This window comes from Mustela nivalis, assembly GCF_964662115.1.
Source record: "Mustela nivalis genome assembly, chromosome: 1".
Classification (NCBI taxonomy): domain Eukaryota; kingdom Metazoa; phylum Chordata; class Mammalia; order Carnivora; family Mustelidae; genus Mustela; species Mustela nivalis.
In genome coordinates this window covers 67,675,006-67,693,872 of record NC_139020.1, presented here as the reverse complement: position 1 = coordinate 67,693,872, position 18,867 = coordinate 67,675,006, and the positions used below count along the sequence as shown (strand labels likewise).

Here is an 18,867-nt window from a genome sequence, read left to right as displayed (position 1 = left end):
GAGTATTTTTATAATCATTACTTTCAGTTCTCTATCAGGCATATTACCTCTTCATGTTTTGTTTAGGTCTTTTGCTGTGGTTTTTGTCCTGTTCTTTCATTTGGAACATATTCCTCTGTTTCCTCATTTTGCCTCTCTCTGTTTGTCTGTTTCTCTGTTAGGAAAGTGAGCTGTATCTCCTGCTCTTGGAGGTTATTCACATGAAGAAGACATCCTGTAATGCCCTGCTGTACAGTTTCCCTGTTCCCCAGGACCTGGTGCTTCAGGGAACATCTCGTATGTTTATTGCTTATGACCTGCTAGTGTGCCCTGGCTTCTTTTTCCTTCAGTCCAGTCATCTTCAGAGGTTCCTTTTGCCTGTTGTGGGCAGTGTTTGGTCTTGACCAGGGTAGGATGTGTTCTAGTAAGGTGTGCTCTGGTCTGCTTGCAAAATGAAACCTGCTGTTGCTGCCACTAATACTGAGGCCCTGTAAAATGCTCAGTTTGGATACATGGTGTTGGCAGGCTTTGCAACGGTCTTATGGCAGAGGAGACCCGCAGTGCCAGGACTGAGGCAAGCATGAATGGGAAGGGCAGATCATCCAAGCACATGGGAGTGAGGCTTGGTGTAAGCAAATTAGATAGTGAGTGTTAGCAATGAGCTGGTTCCTGCCTATGGCCATTGTGTTTATACTGGGAGACCGGGGGGGGGGGGGGGGGGGGGGGGGGGGAATGATGGAGCCTGCTGGTTCCTTTGTTCTTGGAGAGGTCTCCCTGCATCCTGCCTCTCCCGGACTTGGTCTGAGATGAGTAAATAACTCCTTCCTGTCTGCCTCAGGAATTTTTCAAACTGTTGCTTCTATGCTGTATTTCTGCAAGCTGTTTGTCATGTCTCTTTAAGCATAGGGACTTAACTTCTTTAGCTCTTAGAGCTCTCCCAGAACCGAGCCCACTGATTTTTCAAGTTCCAGACTTTAAGTCCCACTCGTTTAAGAACTCAAGAAATTTGGCTCCTCTCACTTTCAAAGCCAAATGTTGTGGCTCAGTGGGTTAAAGCCTCGCCTTCGGCTCAGGTCATGATCTCAGGGTCCTGGGATGGAGCCCAGCATTGGGCTCTCTGCTCAATGGGGAGCCTGTCCCCCTCCCCACCCCTCCTCTCTGCCTGCCTCTCTGCCGATTTGTGATCTCTGTCTGTCAAATAAATAAATAAATATGTAATCTTAAAAAAAAAAAAAAAACTGCACCAAATGTTCCGGGGAATCATCTTCCTTGTGTAGGCTCCCTAGTGTGACAGTCTTTTTTTTTTTTGCCCTTCTTTGCACTGCCAGCTCTTTCCCTACTGCACATAGCCGTGGTCTTTTCTCCCATATTGCGTCTCCATTCTTCCTCCCTTCTTTGATGTGGCCTCTACTCTACTTTTAGTTTGTAGTTTGTTCTGCCAGTCTTTGGGTTATTTTCTGGGTTATTTATGTTGATGTAAGCGTTATCTAGTTCTGTCTGTGGGATGAGGCAAGCTTTGGGTCCTCCTCCTCCACTATCTTCCCAGCCTCCAGTAGTAGTCTTTTTTTGACTGGCTTATTTTGCTTAGCATAATACCCTCAAGACTCATCCATGTTGTAGCACATGTCAGAAAATTTCTTTCCTTTTAAAGGTTCAATATTATTCCATTGTATGGAATTTTTCTTAATCATTCATCCATTGATGGATACGAATTGCTTCCATGTTTTAGCTACTGTGGATAATGCTGCTGTGAACATGGGTGTGCAAATACCTCTTCAAAACCCTGCTTTCAGTTCTTCTGGGTATACATAACAGTGGAATTTCTGGATCATATGGAAATTCTATTTTTAATTTTTAACTTTTTGAGGGGCATCCATACTGCTTTTTATAGTGGCTCTATCATTTTATATTCCTATCAGTAGGGCACAGGTTCCATTTTCTTCATATCCTTGTCAGTACTTATTTTCTGTTTTCCTGGTAGTAGTCATCCTAATGGGTATGAAGTGGTATCTTAGGTAGTTTTGGTTTACATTTCTCTAATGGTTAATGATATTGAGCATATATCACTTGCTTATTGGGCATTTGTATATCTTCTGGAGAAATGTCCATTCAAGTCCTTTGCCCATTTTTTAATAGAATTGGTTTTGTTGTTGCTATTGTTGTTGAGTTTCAGGAGTTCTCTGTGTTTTTTGGATATTAGTTTCCTGTCAGACATATGATTTCCAAATATTTTCTCCCAACCTATGGGATGTTTTTTTACTCTGTGGATAGTGTGTTTTGATGCACAAATTTGAAAACTTATGCATACAGATTCCTTTTTTTTTTCTTTTTTGCCTATACCTTTGGTGTCATATCCAAGAAGTCTATGCCAGATCAATTCCATGCATCTTTTGCCCTATAATTTCTTCTGAGTTTTATGGTTTTAAGTCTTACATTTCATATTAACTGTTGAATGAATTGATCTAATTAAAAAGAAAAAATAATTTTATTGTTATTCATTGTATTTGTCAGTTTGGGGGCAGTTGATGCTGGTATGATTGCATTTTGTTGTTCAAGATCTTGGCATTTTTTTTACATTTTTAAAAGAAATCTCTGTATATTTCTTGCTGAGTTTCTTACCTTTTTTGGTCATTGCTACTGTAAATAGGGTAATTTTTTCCCATTACTCCTCTTAAATCGTTGTTATCAGAAGACATAGTTTTACGTATCAGAAAATTGCTGAATTCTGAGTATGAATTTTGTAATCAGCCTTGTCTGGAAGTACTTTCCTGGTTTGAAAGAGCTTGATTCTCTTGGGGCTTCTCTGTAAACAGTCATATCTAAGTATGATAATATTACCTCATCAGTTCTATTTTACATACTTCTATCATTCTTTTGCATAATTGCATTGGCTGGTATCTGCCTGTAGAACAATGTTATGTAATAATGGTGAGTAGTGATAATTGACATTCTTTCTTATTTTTTTCTGTAACTGGACTGTTTCTTGAATGACACTTAATGAAAAATACATCCATAGATGCTGAAAGGGCATTTGATAAAATTCTATGTGCATTCTTCGTAAAATATAATTTCAATTTAAGTAATTGTAATTTTCCTTTTTTTTTTTTTTTAAGGATTTATTTATTTGACCGAGAGAGAGGGGGAAGCAGGCTCCCTGCTGAGCAGAGCCCTGATGTGGGTCTCAATCCCAGGACCCTGAGATCATGACCTGAGCTGAAGGCAGAGCCTTAACCCACTGAGCCACCCAGGTGCCCCTCGTCATTTTCTTTTTATTAAGTATTTATAACAAGGATTTAGGAAGACTATTTTTTTTTAAAGATTTTATTTATTTATTTGACAGAGAGATGACAAGCAGGCAGAGAGGCAGGCAGAGAGAGGAGGAAGCAGGCTCCCTGCTGAGCAGAGAGCACGACGCAGGGTTCGATCCCAGGACCCTGAGACCATGACCCAAGCTGAAGGCAGCAGCCTTAACGCACTGAGCCACCCAGGCACCCCTAGGAAGACTATTTTATAATGAATATATAATATATTTTAACATCTTTAAAAGCCTGTCTTAGCTTTTGGTTAAAAAGCACTACTATTTAAATTAATTATTAATAAATAAGTAAAAATATAATTTTTCTTTTTGTTAAAACTTATCTATAAAAGAGTATGGGCCCCATTGCCAGTTAGATGGGCAACACTTTGACAATTTTATTTTTTTCTAGGGTAATTAGTCCACTTAGATCATCTCATTTTTCTGGAGGCAAATTTGGTAACTTATATCTTATTGGAAAATCATCCATTTTTTTTCAGGTTCTCAATTTATTTGCTCCAGGCTGAACAAAATAGCTCTTAAAATTTTTAAATTCCTTCTGCTTCTGTGGTATTTTTTCTCTTTAATCCTTTCATACGCTGTGTATTTGTGTTTTCTCTCTTTTTTTCTTGATTAAGTTTGTAAGTGTTTTATTGGTTTATTGTTTGAAAAGACACAGATGTGGTTACTATTTTTCTTTTCTTTCTTTTTTTGACTTAAATGTTTGAGATATACAAGTAAATAAGTATATGGAATGATAAAATTAATCCCCTTTATAACCTATAACTCTCCTTATACAGTCCAACATAATGTTGAAGGCTTCTCTATTCCCCAACCTAAAAAGAACCTTTGTTCTTTTGCATGGAGAGGCGAAATTTGGTATCTGTAATTCTTGTGTGCTTCTTATATTTTTATTTTTATTTTTTAAGTTTTATTTATTCACTTGAGAGAACACACAAGAGTCGCAGGAGGGTGGGGGGTGGTGTGACTCCCTGCAGAGCAGGGAGCCTGTTGCAGGGCTTGATCCCAGGACCCTGGGATCATGACTCTGAGCCAAAGACAGACACTTAACTCACTGAGCCACCCAGGCAGCCCTTATATTTTTATTCTTAAGTGTACATTTTTAAGTGATATTAGTGACTTATATATGTCACTTTGAAAGGTATATAAATACATTACATTTACAAGGTTTAACTGTGTTGTGGCATGTGTTTAATTAATTTTCACTGCTGTAGAATTATAGTGGATACTCTAGTACTCTGCCCAGATCTGCTCTTCATAACTGAGTACTGGCACTTTCTTACCTGAGGTTAGGCTTGCTCTCAGAGGAATCCTATGAGAACTGACTGGGTGCTGCAGGGATATGAGAAGTGACCCAGGGGCTTCTGGGTGGCTCAGTTGGTTAAGCGTCTGCCTTCAGCTGAGGTCATGATCCCAGACTCCTGGGATTGAGACCTATGTCAGGATCCTTGCTCAGTGGGGAGCCTGCTCCCTCTCCCTCTGCAGGGTTCCCCCCACCCCCACCCCTACCCCTGCCTTGGGCGCTCTCATCCTCTCTCGTGCTCTCTGTCTCTGTCACATAAATAAATAAAATCTAGAAAATAAAAAAAATTTTTAAGCAAAGATTAAAAACAAAGAAGAAGCAGCAGTAACCCAACTTGTCTCCATTTGGGACAGCTCTGAAGAGCATCCCAGCCCAAGTTCCATGTAATATCAGCTAAGGCCGCAGGTGTACCCTCACTGAGTCAGTTTCTCCTCATTCCCTTTTCATGTCTTTTTCATCCTTATACTTGTGTCTCATATGAGCACTCCCTGGGAAGCTTTCTGAATGCTAGACTCCCTCTCTCTTTCTCAAAAAAAAAAAAAAAAAAAAAAAAAGAATATAAGATAGTTGGAATTTTCTGCATTTTCTTTTTGGTGGATATTCAGTTGTATAAATACCATTTATTAAATCAATCCTGATAAAGCACAAATACAGTATATTATGTATCTTATAATGCCACATACTATTTATCATTACTATGTGCATTCTGTTGTATTTACTGTGGTTCGCTATATGTTCTCTTTGCGTTTTTTTTTTTAAGATTTTATTTATTTATTTGACATAGAGAGACACAGTGAGAGAGGGAACACAAACAGGGGGAGTGGGAGAGGGAGAAGCAGGCTTCCTGCTGAGCAGGGAGCCTGATGCGTGCAGAACTTGATCCCAGGACCCTGGAATCATGACCTGAGCTGAAGCAGACTTTTTTTTTTTAAGATTTTATTTATTTATTTGACAGACAGATCACAAGTAGGCAGAGAGGCAGGCAGAGAGAGAGTAGGGGAAGCAGGCTTTCTGCAGAGAGCCCGATGTGGGGCTCCATCCCAGGACCCTGAGATCATGACCTGAGCCAAAAGCAGAGGCTTTAACCCACTGAGCCATCCAGGCGCCCCTGAAGGCAGACTCTTAACAACTGAGCCATCCAGGCGCTCCCCTCTTTGCCTTTTTTAAGCATCTCTTTTGGTATTTAGGAAGGTTTATATATTTTTTTTCCAGGGGACGATACAGATATTTTTTTTCAGGCGGTCTGTATTTTTATTCTACTAGTACCATTAATACTTTTTATAGTGACTTTTATCTCCTTTTTTTAAACTTAACTTTTTACAATCAGTTTTAAATGATATTCTTTGATGTGTACGTATTAACTATATATAACAATCAATAATCCTTATTTTCCTCCTTTTCTCTCATGGCTTGTTCCACCTTTTAGTTGTATTCTCTTTATACTTTGTCAAAGCAGGTACTTTTACATGTTGTTCTTCACTCTATGATCCCAGTCTTGTTTTAGTGTTACCTCTACAATTGAATATATAAAATGCTCACTGGTAGTCCTTTTGAAAAATTTTCTAGGCATGTTTTGGCTAGATGAAGCTCATCCTTTAATAGATTGCCCAGTAAGGACACACATCTATAGTATTCCCTGGGTTCTACCATATTCAAACTTTTTTTCCTGAGTTATTGATAGAATTGGCATATAACAGTACATGAGTTTAAAGTGTACAACTTAATGATTTGATACATGTATATATTGCAAAATAATGACCACAATAGGTTTAATTAATATTTATCACCTCGTGTAGTTAATACAAATTTTTTTCTTATTATTAGAACTTTTATTTTTATTTTTTAAGATTTTATTTATTTGACAGACTGAGATCACAAGTAGGCAGTGAGGCAGGCAGAGAGAGAGGGAAGCAGGCTCCTTGCTGAGCAGAGGGCCCGATGCGGGGCTCGATCCCAGGACCCTGAGATCATGACCTGAGCCGAAGGCAGAGGCTTAACCCACTGAGCCACCCAGGTGCCCCTTCTTATTAGAACTTCTAAAAATTTACTCTTTTCGCAACTTTCAGATATGCAATACTGCATTGTTAACTATGGCCACTATGCTATACATTACATCCCCATAACTTATAACGGAAAGTTTGTACCTTTTGACCAGCTTCTCTCAGTTCACCCCCAACCCCACCCCCTGCCTCTGGCAACCACCAATCTTTTCTGTCTCTGTGAGTTGAGGTTTTTTAGATTCCACACAGAAGTGAGGTTATATAGTATTTGTTTTCTCTCTGATTTATTTCTCTTACTATAATGCCCTCAAGGTCATCCATGTTGTTACAGATGGCAGGATTTCCTTCTTTGTCTAAGTCTGAATAATATTCCACCCCCTCTCAGTATTTACCTCATTTTCTTTATCCATTCATCTGTTGATAGACATTTAGATTGTTTCTGACCATGTCTTGGTTATTGTGAATAATGCTGTAGTGAACATCAGGCTGCAGATACCTGTTTGAGATAATGATTTTAGTGATTTAATTTCCTTTGGATATATATCCAGAAGTGAGATTGCTAGATCATATGGTAGTTCTAATTTTAATTTTTTGAGGAACTGCCATACTGTTTTCCATAGTGGCTGCACCAATTTACATTCCCACCAACAGTGCACAAGCGTTCTTTTCTCCACATTCATGCCAACACTCATCTCTTGTGTCTTTGATGACAGTCTTTCTGAATGTTGTGAGGTGATCTCTCGAGGTTTTGATTTGCATTTCCCTGCTGATTAGTGATGTTGAGCAGCTTTTCATGTGTCTGTTGACCATCTGTATGTCTTCTTTGGGAAAGTGTCTATTTAGTTCCTCTTCCCATTTTAAAATCAGAGAGTTTTTTGCTTTTGAGCTATATTATTTTTTTAATACATTTTGAATATTAACCCTTTATCATACATATAGTTTTCAAATATTTTCTCCCACTTAGTAGGTTGGCTTTTCATTTTGTTGATGGCTGCTTTGGCTGTGCAGAGCTTTTTAGTTTGATATAGTCCCACTTGTTTGTGTTTGCTTTTGTTGCCTTTGCCCTTGGTGTCAAGTTAAAAAAAAAAATCATTCCCAAGACCATCGTCAAGGAGCATACCCCCAAAACAGTTTTTTGATGTCCTGGAAACTTGAAGTACACAGCTTAGCAGGATATAATATCCTTGGTTTATATTTTCTTTCCTGAAGTTTCTTGAAAATACTATTCTACTATTATCTTGCACTATATGTTGTTTTTGAGAAATCTGTTGCTAGTCTAATTCCTTACCTTTACCTTTACCTTTGTGAATTGTTTTTTCTGTTTGCCTGGAAGCCCTGTTTTTTGTTTTTTGTTTTTTTGTCTTTAAACAGTTTTACTGGGCTATGTGTCACAGTCAATCATTCTGGGTCAGTTTTCTTAAGTATCTGGTAGGCCTTTTTAACATGTAGATTCAGCCCTTTTATTTCCGGGAAGTTTCCTTATGTTATAATTTTAATATTAGTGCTGTTCCATTGTTTTGATTTTCTTCATTAGGGGCACCAATAATACTAATGTTCCTTTCCTGTTACCCATTTCATTCAGCCAGTTTCTCTCTGACCCTTTTGCTTCTTTCTTTATGTCATTTTCATTCTCTTTATCATTTTCCTCCTTTTCTTCACCATCCTTTATTTTGTTTTCATTAAAATCTATTCTCTCTCAGGGTCTTTGGTCTTTTATTCTGTTTCTTTTTTTTTTTTTTTTTTTTTAAGATTTGTTTATTTTAGGGAAAGAGAGCACAAGCAGGGGGAGGGACAGAGGAAGGAGGGAAAGGATCTCAAGCAGACTGCCCGCTGAGCATGGAGCCCAACATGGGGCTTGATCTCATGACCTGAGATCACAACCTGAGCCAAAACCAAGAGTCAGACACCTAACCAACTGAGCTGAGCCACCTAGGTGACTGTTTATTCCATTTCTTTATGGCATTCCATCAACTCTGTTTAAATTTCTTTCTCTTTTTTTGGTCCATTTTTATTCTTTGTTTTTGTCTTTCTGACTTAAAGTTTTTTTCTGCAAATTTTTGTTTGAGGGTATTTAAATCAATATGAAGTGAGTGTTAGTTTTCCCTGGCTCCATGGTTCATTTTGGGAGAGAAAACTATCAATAGCAAACATTCCATTTGTATTTTTCTGATTTTTGCAGTACTTTTGTATGCATATAGTTTGCTTTTGTTGTTGTGTCTCTGCATTCTGTGGACAAAGTTTTAGAGTTTTAGAGAGTTCTTCTATCACTCTTCCCTCCTCTATTCAGTTTCTTATATGAATTTATGGGTTTGGTGGTGAGGGAAAGAGGTAGAGGAAGGATTGGTGTGTCTTGTTTCTGAAGGCTGTATAATTCCTCTTTTTAATTACCTTTTTTTTTTTTTAATGTTAACTGCCTTGCTGCAAGAGCTTCCATCTTTTCTGTCTGTGTACCTGACTCACCGCCAGAAGCTCTGTTCCTCAGAGGCAGCCACTGGTGGTTCAGCTGTTTATAGATAGTTTTACATCACTAGGGCTGTGAACTATTAGGTCCTAACCTTGTGTTCAGTAGTTTTACCTTTACTGTTTTACTGTTTCTCTGGGGTAGTCCTTTCTATGCTTCCTCTCTGAGTTCCTTATACCCCTGTGTCCTTTTTCATGGAGTCTTTTTAGCCTCCCTCCTTTCCCTCTCTGCATCCCTAGGTTTATAGTACGCAGGCAATGGGATTTCGTTGGGAATTATTTGTTTTCCTTTACTTACAGGTAATTTGAAAATTGCTCTAATCTCTGTCTCCTAGGAATGATAGTGTTGAAGTCGTGGGTCCTGTGTGGTTTTATTTATTCTCCTTATTTTATATCTGTTTTGGGAAGTTGAAAGAGAGATTTGTAATCAGGCTACATTCATTGTTCTATGAACTTGAAAGATCCAACAATCCCTATTTTCATATAATTTTATACCTGAAAAATACAAGAGTCAACTGAAAAACTACAGACGGTAAAAAATTCAGTTCTGTGGTGAGATTATAAAATTAGCAAATGGAAATCTGTAACTTTATTACGTATAAACAGGTTGGAAGCTACGATGGAGAATTCCATGTATGACAGGAGAAGAACCTGTTAAGCTAAAACAACACCAAAACCTGGGAATATAACAAGACATGTATGAAACCTAGTGTGTTAGTTTCCTACAGCTGCCATAAAAAAGTATCACACAGTAGGTGGCTTAAAACAACGGGAAGTTATTCTCTCACTGTTCTAAGCTTGAAGTCCAAAATCAAAGAGTTGGCAGGACCGTCCTTCTTGTGAAGCTATGAGAGAGGATCTTGCGTTGCTTCTTTCAGCTTCTGGTAGCTCCTTGTGTTTCTTGATTTGTGGCAGTGTAACTCCAGTCTCTGCCTTCATCTCTGCATAGCTAACTTCTCTTTGTCATTTCTCCTGTTCGTAAGAACACCAGTCATATTGGGTTAGGGCTTATCCTAATTTCAGTATGATCTCATCCTAACTTGTTTCCATTTGCGGAGACTGTATTTCTAAATAAGGTCACACTAATAGGTATCAGGGGTTAGAACTTGAATTATCTTTTGGGGAGACACAGTTCAACCCATAACACCTATGTAAGGAATAATTTAGATATCTATCAAGGGCATAAAGCAGATTTGATTAATGGAAGTATATACAATATTCTTAGATACGATGATTCAACATTTTTAAGATGTGAAACTTATAAATTAAAGTAATTTAAGGAAGATTGACATGATCCAGTAAAAACAGTGCTCCTTTTTTTAAAAAAAAATTTTTTTTTCAGTGTTCCAAGATTCATTGTTTATCTTCCACAACCAGTGCTCCATGCAATATGTGCCCTCCTTAATATCTACCGACAGGCTCACCTAACCCCCCACCCCACTCCCCTCCAAAACCCTCAGTTTGTTTCTCAGAGTCCACAGTCTCTCATGGTTTGTCTCTCCCTCAGATTTCCCCCAATTCATCTTTCCTTTCCTTCCCCTAATATCCTCCATGTTATTCCTTATGCTCCACAAGTAAGTGAAACCATATGATAATTGACTTTCTCTGCTTGACTTATTTCACTCAGCATAATCTCCTCCAGTCCGGTCCATGTTGATACAGAAGTTGGGTATTCATCCTTTCTGATGGAGGCATAATATTCCATTGTATAAATGGACCATATCTTCTTTATCCATTCTTCTGTTGAAGGGCATCTTGGCTCTTTCCACAGTTTGGCAATTGTGGCTGTTGCTCCTATGAACACTGGGGTACATATGGCTCTTCTTTTCACCACATCTGTATCTTTGGGGTAAATACCCAGTAGTGCAGTTGCAGGGTCCGAGGGTAGCTCTATTTCTAATTTCTTAAGGAATCTCCACACTGTTCTCCAAAGTGGCTGCACCAACTTGCATTCCCACAACAACACACTGCTTCTTTTTGATTGCTTCCCATGTTGTCTTCTTAGACTCTTGGGTAAATTGAACATTTGATGCTTGTGAGTTCTTTGTATAGTACTTTATCTAAATTTATATTACTACCCATATGATATTTTAAGAACTCATCTTGTCTGTTGTGATGGGTCAAGTTGGGATAAGTCTTAACATTTTTATTACTAATGTAAAGCTGCGTTGATCTGGAAATGCAACTTTGCTAAAGAGCACATGTGCAACAAGTGATTTAATCCATGCAATTTAATGGTTTAAAATTTGGCTTCTGCTGCTTCGTGTAAAAGAAACTTTCTGTTAGGTTTTGGCAGGATTTGAAATGTGATTTTGTCTTAAATTTATGTGATATCTTCAAATATTGTTTCTTTGGTCAGGAGAGAAATACGTTTTCTCTTAGATTTTTGTTTCCAATAAGTAAGAAAACTAGTCAAGAATGTTACAATCTATGAAATGTTTGAAACAAAAAATATTGCTTAGGTTTTATTATAGAAGCGCTTGTAAGGAACATGTTATTAACTGGATTTTGTCAGGAGCCATTCTACTTCAGTGAATTTAGGTGGTGACGAGTAATTGTATGTCTAATCTTCCTTTAATATTAAGCTGTCAGTTGTGAATTATTTTGCTAATGTTCCCATCTATAACACGTTCTAACCAATTTGTTTCTTATTACCACATCTTTTCTACTGGGTATAATTGGCTTGAAGCCTAAAAATCAAGATAGGCAAATTTACCAAGAATTTTATGTTTATTAAAATTAATAACATGAAGGAAGGCCTGAAGACTTCCTTATTAATTATTAATAATTATTTATTAATTAATAATTCCTTATTAATTACTGACTAGTGCAGGGGTTTTGTCAGAGCTAATTAGAGAGCTGGGGACCCATAAATGCTTTGAGTTTTGTTTCGATGGGTAAGGTTGTTTGTTAGATAAATGGATTATAGATGATGAATATAAATTTACCTGATGTATCCAAGAAATGAGTGAACATTGCAGTTACTAAAGAACTCTAGAATATAGCTGATATTGCTGGTTTTAAATAATTAGGATGCAGATAGTTTTTACTTAATCTTTGGTGGACATAATTTAGTATCTCCTTTGATTCAGAGGTTTGGTTCCCTACTTAAAAATCTTTCTGAGGCTTCCCACTAATCTAATTTTTGAAAAAAATCCAATGATGACATTTCGCCATGTACCTTCTCTTCTCTCTGCTCTCATCTAATCTCCTAGCAGTCCTCTCTTTTGCCCTGTTTTCAGGTCTCTAGATCTTTCTTCAGTTTCTGGAACTTCACATATGCTTTTCTTCCTATGAGCTTTCCTCTAAGCTCCTTCTGGCTTTGATGAACCCTCTCTCTTTGCCAGTGGTTTACTGAGTTTTTTTGAGCTCAGCACAAATTTCACTTCCTGAAAGTAATCTTCTCTAAATCCACTGGAGTCCCATCCCTTATTTTACATGCTTTCTTTTCATCTTTTTCATCTACTGTAGTAGCCCTTAACAGTAATCGTCATGAAGTAATTATGAAATTCATGTATACTGGATACCCTCATAGTGAAAATGTAGGCTCCACCAGGGCAGGGACTGTCGTCGTTTCTCATAATATCTTTAATGCTCAGCCTGATGTTTGACATTCAGCAGGCAGTAAGTATTTATTGAATATGTAAGTGAATGAGTAGTGCTGAAACATTATTCATTATTCACTACACATCTGTAGAAGACTATTAAAAGTTGTTATTGATTGCTTATAGTATTAATCAGTTTTATCATTGTTGAGAGTCCTGGGTAAAGGCTTGTGTAACTCTGGAAAAAAATTTTTCAACTTAAGTAAATCTGGAAAAATTTTTCAACTTAAAAAAGTGAGCAGTAGGGGCGCCTTGGTGGCTCAGCGGGTTAAAGCCTCTGCCTTCAGTTGGGGTCATGATCCCTGGGTCCTGGGATCGAGCCCCTACAATGGGCTCGCTGCTTGGCAGGGAGCCTGCTTCCTCCTCTCTCTCTGCCTGCCTCTCTGTGTACTTGTGATCTCTGTCTGTCAAATAAATAAATAAAATCTTAAAAAGAAGTGAGCAGTAGACATAAAAGCACTTTTCTTTTCCTTTTTTTTTTAAGTGTAAAATGTTGCTGGTTCTGTGGGAGAGCAGCTTTTAGTAAAGGTGTTTTTCAGAATTTACTCTTGCCCACTCTTTTTTTTTTTTTTTTTTTAAATCAGAGAGAGAGGGAGGGAGCACAGGCAGCCAGAGTGGCAGGCAAGGCAGAGGGAGAAAGAAGCAGGCTAGCCCTGCTGAGAAAGGAGCCTGATGTGGGACTCGATCCCAGGACATTGGGATCATGACCTGAGCCGAAGGCAGCTGCTTAACTGACTGAGCCACCCAGGCGTCCCATACTCTTGCCCACTCTTGTTTTCCCCTTCAAAACGAAACGAAAGAAATCAAAGAAGTATACCCTATTATAAATATTTCAACTATATATATATTTTTTAAAGATTTTATTTATTTATTTGACAGAGAGAGATCACAAGTAGGCAGAGAGGCAGGCGGAGAGAGAGAGGAGGAAGCAGGCTCTTCGCTGAGCAAAGAGCCCGATGCGGGACTCGATCCCAGGACCCTGAGATCATGACCTGAGCCGAAGGCAGCGGCTTAACCCACTGAGCCACCCAGGCACCCTCAACTATAATTTTTTAAAAAATTAAACACAAATACAATGCTGGCTCCAAAAGACTTTTTATTCGTGGTAGGAAATTGTCACAATTCTGCTATATAGCTTAATGACATTTCAAATGCATGAATGTGTTATGTGTTTATGTATCTTTTCATTTACTGCTCTCATTATTCAATGAGATTATCATATTATTAAAAGATGAAAATAAAATATTGAGTCTGTAATTCATTAAGTAAATATTGCCTTAAAAACAAACAAGTTTTCACTTGAGTTCCAAACATGTGCCAGACACTGGTATATAATAGTAAACAGATGGGGTCACTGCCCTTATGAAACTTAATACTTTACTTGGCAGAGATAGACCACATTCTGATAATCACACAAATAAATAGATAATGACAACCTGGTGTGTGCAGTTAAAGGAGAAGGTAGGAGAGAATTAGTAGAGGAAGACCCCTGACCTAGTCTTGGTATCAGGAGAGAGATAGTTTTCCCTGAGAAGTGACACTGAGAAGAGATCTGAAGGAAGAGGAATTAACCTGTGGTGAATATTCCAGGCTGAGGGAATAGCACGTGCAGAGGCCTTAAGTCAGGAAGAGGATGTTTTTGAGTAACTGACAGCAGAGGACAGGGAACTAGATTAGGGAAGGGTATGGGGAAGTGAATCAACACGGAGGTGGAAAGGTAGTCAGGAGACCAGGTCAAACATTAAGGATTGAGTCATTAAAATATGGTTACTGTCACCAGTTTGGAAACTTAGGTAATCTAAATGTCCATCAGCAGGGGACTAGTAAAGTAAATTGTGGTATTATAATATAAAGGAATATTATGTAACTGTAAAAAGAAAAATAAAATTTATCATATACTTAAAAGTAAAGAAATTTTGATTTAATATTATAATTTTTAAAATACAGAACCAAAGAGGATTAAAATCTGACCCAAAGGTATGTATGTGACCTGTGACACATGAAATTTTGAAGGATTTTTTGGATATGGTAAATTATCCTCTTATGGATATATTGTAATAGTAATTACAAATTTTGTTCTGTTTTGAGAATCTATGTATTGTACCTCTCTCAAGTCTGATATTTTATGTAAATAAGCATTGGTGCTTAAGAACATGTCTACTGGTCTGAGATCCCAGGTTGATACTCTGGCATTACCGTTTACACAGTTGGTTAACTGGGCTAATTACTTCAACTCTCTAAAGCTCAGTTTTGTCAACTATAAATTATGACCAGTAATACTTACCTGATAGAGTTGTAGTGTGAATGATGTGAGATCATGCATGTGAAGCATTTAGGAGAGTGCCTAGATATCTTCTTCCCCTAAGAGTTACTTATTATCACTTACTATGAAAAATACCTTCTCATTAATACCAGTTATCTGAAGTTAGAGTGCAGAAAGAGAACACTGAAGGAAGGTATGTCAAAAACTTATTGTAGTTGCCTCTGAGAGCTGGGACCATGGCTGATATTTTTTTCTTATTTTATTGTTTTGTGTATTTTCCAGACCTTGAAACATGGGTATGTTTTTAAAATTAGTAATGTTTTCATTTAAATATGCTGCCTTTGCTGAAATGTAATTTTTTTATAGCCTCTTTTTTCAGTAGTGATAGAAAGTCTACATACCCTAATTCAGGTGATGTGAATTCTACAAATTTATCCATAATTATTTCTTCTCTGTGTTTTGATTACCATTGTATCATTTTTTTTTTACCATTTTAAAAGGCTTTGTGGCCAGAGATGCTAAACTGTGATTGGGAAGGAAAAGGGCTTTTTGCATTTTGAGACCATCTGTGGGAGTTGCATTGTCTGAAACTGACAAGAGATATGGCAGATGGCGAGGTCACAAAGATTGACTTTTTGAGCTTGACATAATGTGTTCATGAAACTGGAAGAAGAAATCCGACTTATTTTTTAACTAACTGAAGAACTTGGTCACAGGAAAAAGTGTACGATTGTTGAGCCTGGATAAAACATAATGCATCAGTGCACATGACTGGTTTATCGTTGAGAATCACCAGTGCCAGCAAAGATGGCAATTTCTTGAAACATCCAGTGCCATGTTTATTTACTTTCTGGACACTTGGGTTTTAAGTCATATGTTACAAATAATTTTTAGATTAAAAATAATGTTTTAAAAAAAGCAAAAGCTTTAAAAATACTTAGAAATGTGTATTTCTAAACTAAAGGCTATAAACTCTCACTCAAAACTAGTACAGCATACTTCATTTTTATTTTTATTTTTTTTTATTTTTTTTTTAAAAAGATTTTATTTATTTATTTGCCAGAGACAGAGGGAGAGAGAGCGAGCGAGCACAGGCAGACAGAGGCAGGCAGAGGCAGAGGGAGAAGCAGGCTCCCTGCCGAGCAAGGAGCCCGATGTGGGACTCGATCCCAGGACGCTGGGATCATGACCTGAGCCGAAGGCAGCTGCTTAACCAACTGAGCCACCCAGGCGTCCCAGCATACTTCATTTTTAATTGAATGAGGCAGATCTCTGTCATAATCCCATTTCTTTTTATAACATTTATCTTAATGTATTTTTACATAATTTTTTTAAAAAGATTTTTATTTATTTGAGAGAGAGAGGAACCAGTAACAGGGTAGGGGCAGAGGAAGAAGCAGACTCCTTTTTTTTTTTTTTAAAGATTTTATTTATTTATTTGTCAGGGATAGAGGGAGAGAGAGCGAGCGAGCACAGGCAGACAGAGAGGCAGGCAGAGGCAGAGGGAGAAGCAGGCTCCCTGCCGAGCAGGGAGCCCAATGTGGGACTCTATCCCAGGGCGATGGGATCATGACCTGAGCAGAAGGCAGCTGCTTAAGCAACTAAGCCACCCAGGAGTCCCAAGAAGCAGACTCCTTGTTGAGCAGGGAGTCTGACGAGGTGGGGCTCAATCCCGGGTCTCCAGATCATGACCTTGGGCCTAAGGCAGGCACTTAACCAATTGAGCTATCCAGGTGCCCCAGTATTTTACATAATTTAAATTATCTTTGAAAGTTTATGCTTGCTGTTTCTCTGATCTACTAGGATGTCTTCAGTGCCTAGATGAATGCCTTGCACATAGTGGGTGTTCAGTGCTTGCTGGATAAATAAATTAATGACTAAAGTTATTGCTTACTTCTGTTAATTTTAGAAAACTTTTTCTAACCATAATTAAACATTTTATTTCCTTTTAAAACTAGATTTATGGTGTGGTTATTTTTTTACTTCTACTACACGTGAGTTATGTATTACTTATTTTGGAAGAAGAAACCTTAATTTGTCATGAAAAACAGCAAACTGCTTTTTTAAACCCTAACACTGTGGGCTTATACTCTGCTAGGCAGTGTCCTAATAATTTTTTATGTATTGACTCAAGTAGATGTATTATTTGTTACTATTTTTGCAGATGGGAGAAATTGAGGCACAGAGATGTTCCAGTAAAATTTACTCTTTCTTTTTTCTAAAAAAAAAAAAGAAATCCATGCCAAACATTTTATCATTTCAAGCATTTATCATTTAGGTAGCATTTAGAGGTTCTTAATTTGTACTTAGCTCTGGTAAAAGGATACAAAGAATACTAAGAAAAATTAAGTTTGTTAATGTGGCTCATTAACGTGCCTAAGCAGTATTTTATTGGTCACCACTTGCTATTGTGTGCTGAAATAGTAACAAGTCTGTTAAATTTTTTTTTTTTTTTAAATTTGGGTAAATATCACAGTGTCACCCAGAAGCTCAGCCGTTAGGAGATAGAATACTGTATGGAATACTGAATATTGTAGTGAAGCAGAGGTATGGAGACAAGCCACTTTAACCATAACAACTATATTTTGGAGTGAAGAAATGGGGAGAAGGGAAAAAGGGCATTTACTAGCTGAATCTGGTACACCAGCCCAATGATGTCTGCTTATATTTCATTGACTAGAATTATGTCCTATGGTCAGTACATCTGAAAGGGAGACTGAGAATGTAGTACTCTTTTTTTTAAGTTGGGCACATTGCCACCTTCAACTTCTCCTAAGGAAGAAGAGGATAAGATACTGGGTAGGCAAACCATATCTGCCTTAGATACAGTAGGTTTCTAAAATTTGACGGGGACTTTGATGGAAAACACTTCATTGTTTTTTGTTATAACTACATTTTCATAGGTCAGAAGGTACTCTTAGAAATATGTAAAATTGAATTTTTTTGTGTTTAGGAGTGTTTGGTGTTTATGTATGAACTGTAGGGCTTTTGTCACACTGACTTGGATCTGAAGATTTTCATTTAGGCAGATTGTATGTAATTTACTGCTAACAAGGTTGAAAAACTCAGTATACCTTTTTTTCAGATGAGGTCACTGAAGCTCAAAGTGGTTGAGTCACTTGTTCAGGGTCACACAGCTAGTAAGTGTCAAAGCTGAGATTGAGCCTAACTTTAAAAATCCATGCTTTTTTCACTCTGCTAACACTGTTGCTTTATTTATTAGATGCCTGCTTCAATCAGGACACTTAGAACCAACTGTTATTTTAGTTTTTTTCTATTTAAATAATCAATTCTTGTTCCTCTCTTGTATCTTGGAGTTCCCACTGATCTTTTTTAAGCTTTTAAGTTGATTGCCTCATGAATGAAGGGAAATACAAATTTACTTCTTAAGTACTACTTCACCTGAACTTTTTTTCTTTCCTTTTTTAAAGTTTATCTGTTACTTATTTTTGAGTAATCTGTACACCCAACATTGGACTCAAAATCATAGCCCCCACGATCAATCATTGTGCATTGTCTTCCGACTAAGCCAGCCAGTTTTATTATTTTCATTATCATTCCGTTCTTAATATTCTGTTATTCTTTACTGCTATTTTCATTGTCATTCAGTTCTAAATATTTCAGATTTCTGGGGGCGCCTGGGTGGCTCAGTGGTTAAGCCGCTGCCTTCGGCTCAGGTCATGATCTCAGGGTCCTGGGATCGAGTCCCGCATCGGGCTCTCTGCTCGGCAGGGAGCCTGCTTCCTCCTCTCTCTCTCTGCCTGCCACTCTGCCTACTTGTGATTTCTCTCTGTTAAATAAATAAATAAAATCTTTAAAAAAAATAAATAAATAAATAAATAAATATTTCAGATTTCTTTAACTCATGGGTTGTTTGAGCAATAATATAGTTTTATTTTTTTAAATATATGATTTTTAACTCTTTATTTAAAATGGCTGAT

At 37.5% G+C, this 18,867-nt stretch overlaps 1 protein-coding gene across 17 annotated transcripts in view; it reads left to right on the top strand.

Moving 5' to 3' along the window:
• TFDP2 (transcription factor Dp-2) overlaps positions 1-18,867 on the top strand; it is a 178,476-nt gene that overhangs the window by 31,868 nt on the left and 127,741 nt on the right. For 6 of the 17 annotated variants that reach the window (XM_082712472.1, XM_082712466.1, XM_082712463.1 and 3 more), the window contains exon 2: positions 3,093-3,227. The exons of the other annotated variants lie outside the window; for them this stretch is intronic. The gene's annotated coding sequence lies outside the window, so the exon portion shown is untranslated. The remainder of the gene's footprint in view (positions 1-3,092; positions 3,228-18,867) is intronic. 17 annotated transcript variants of the gene reach the window in all.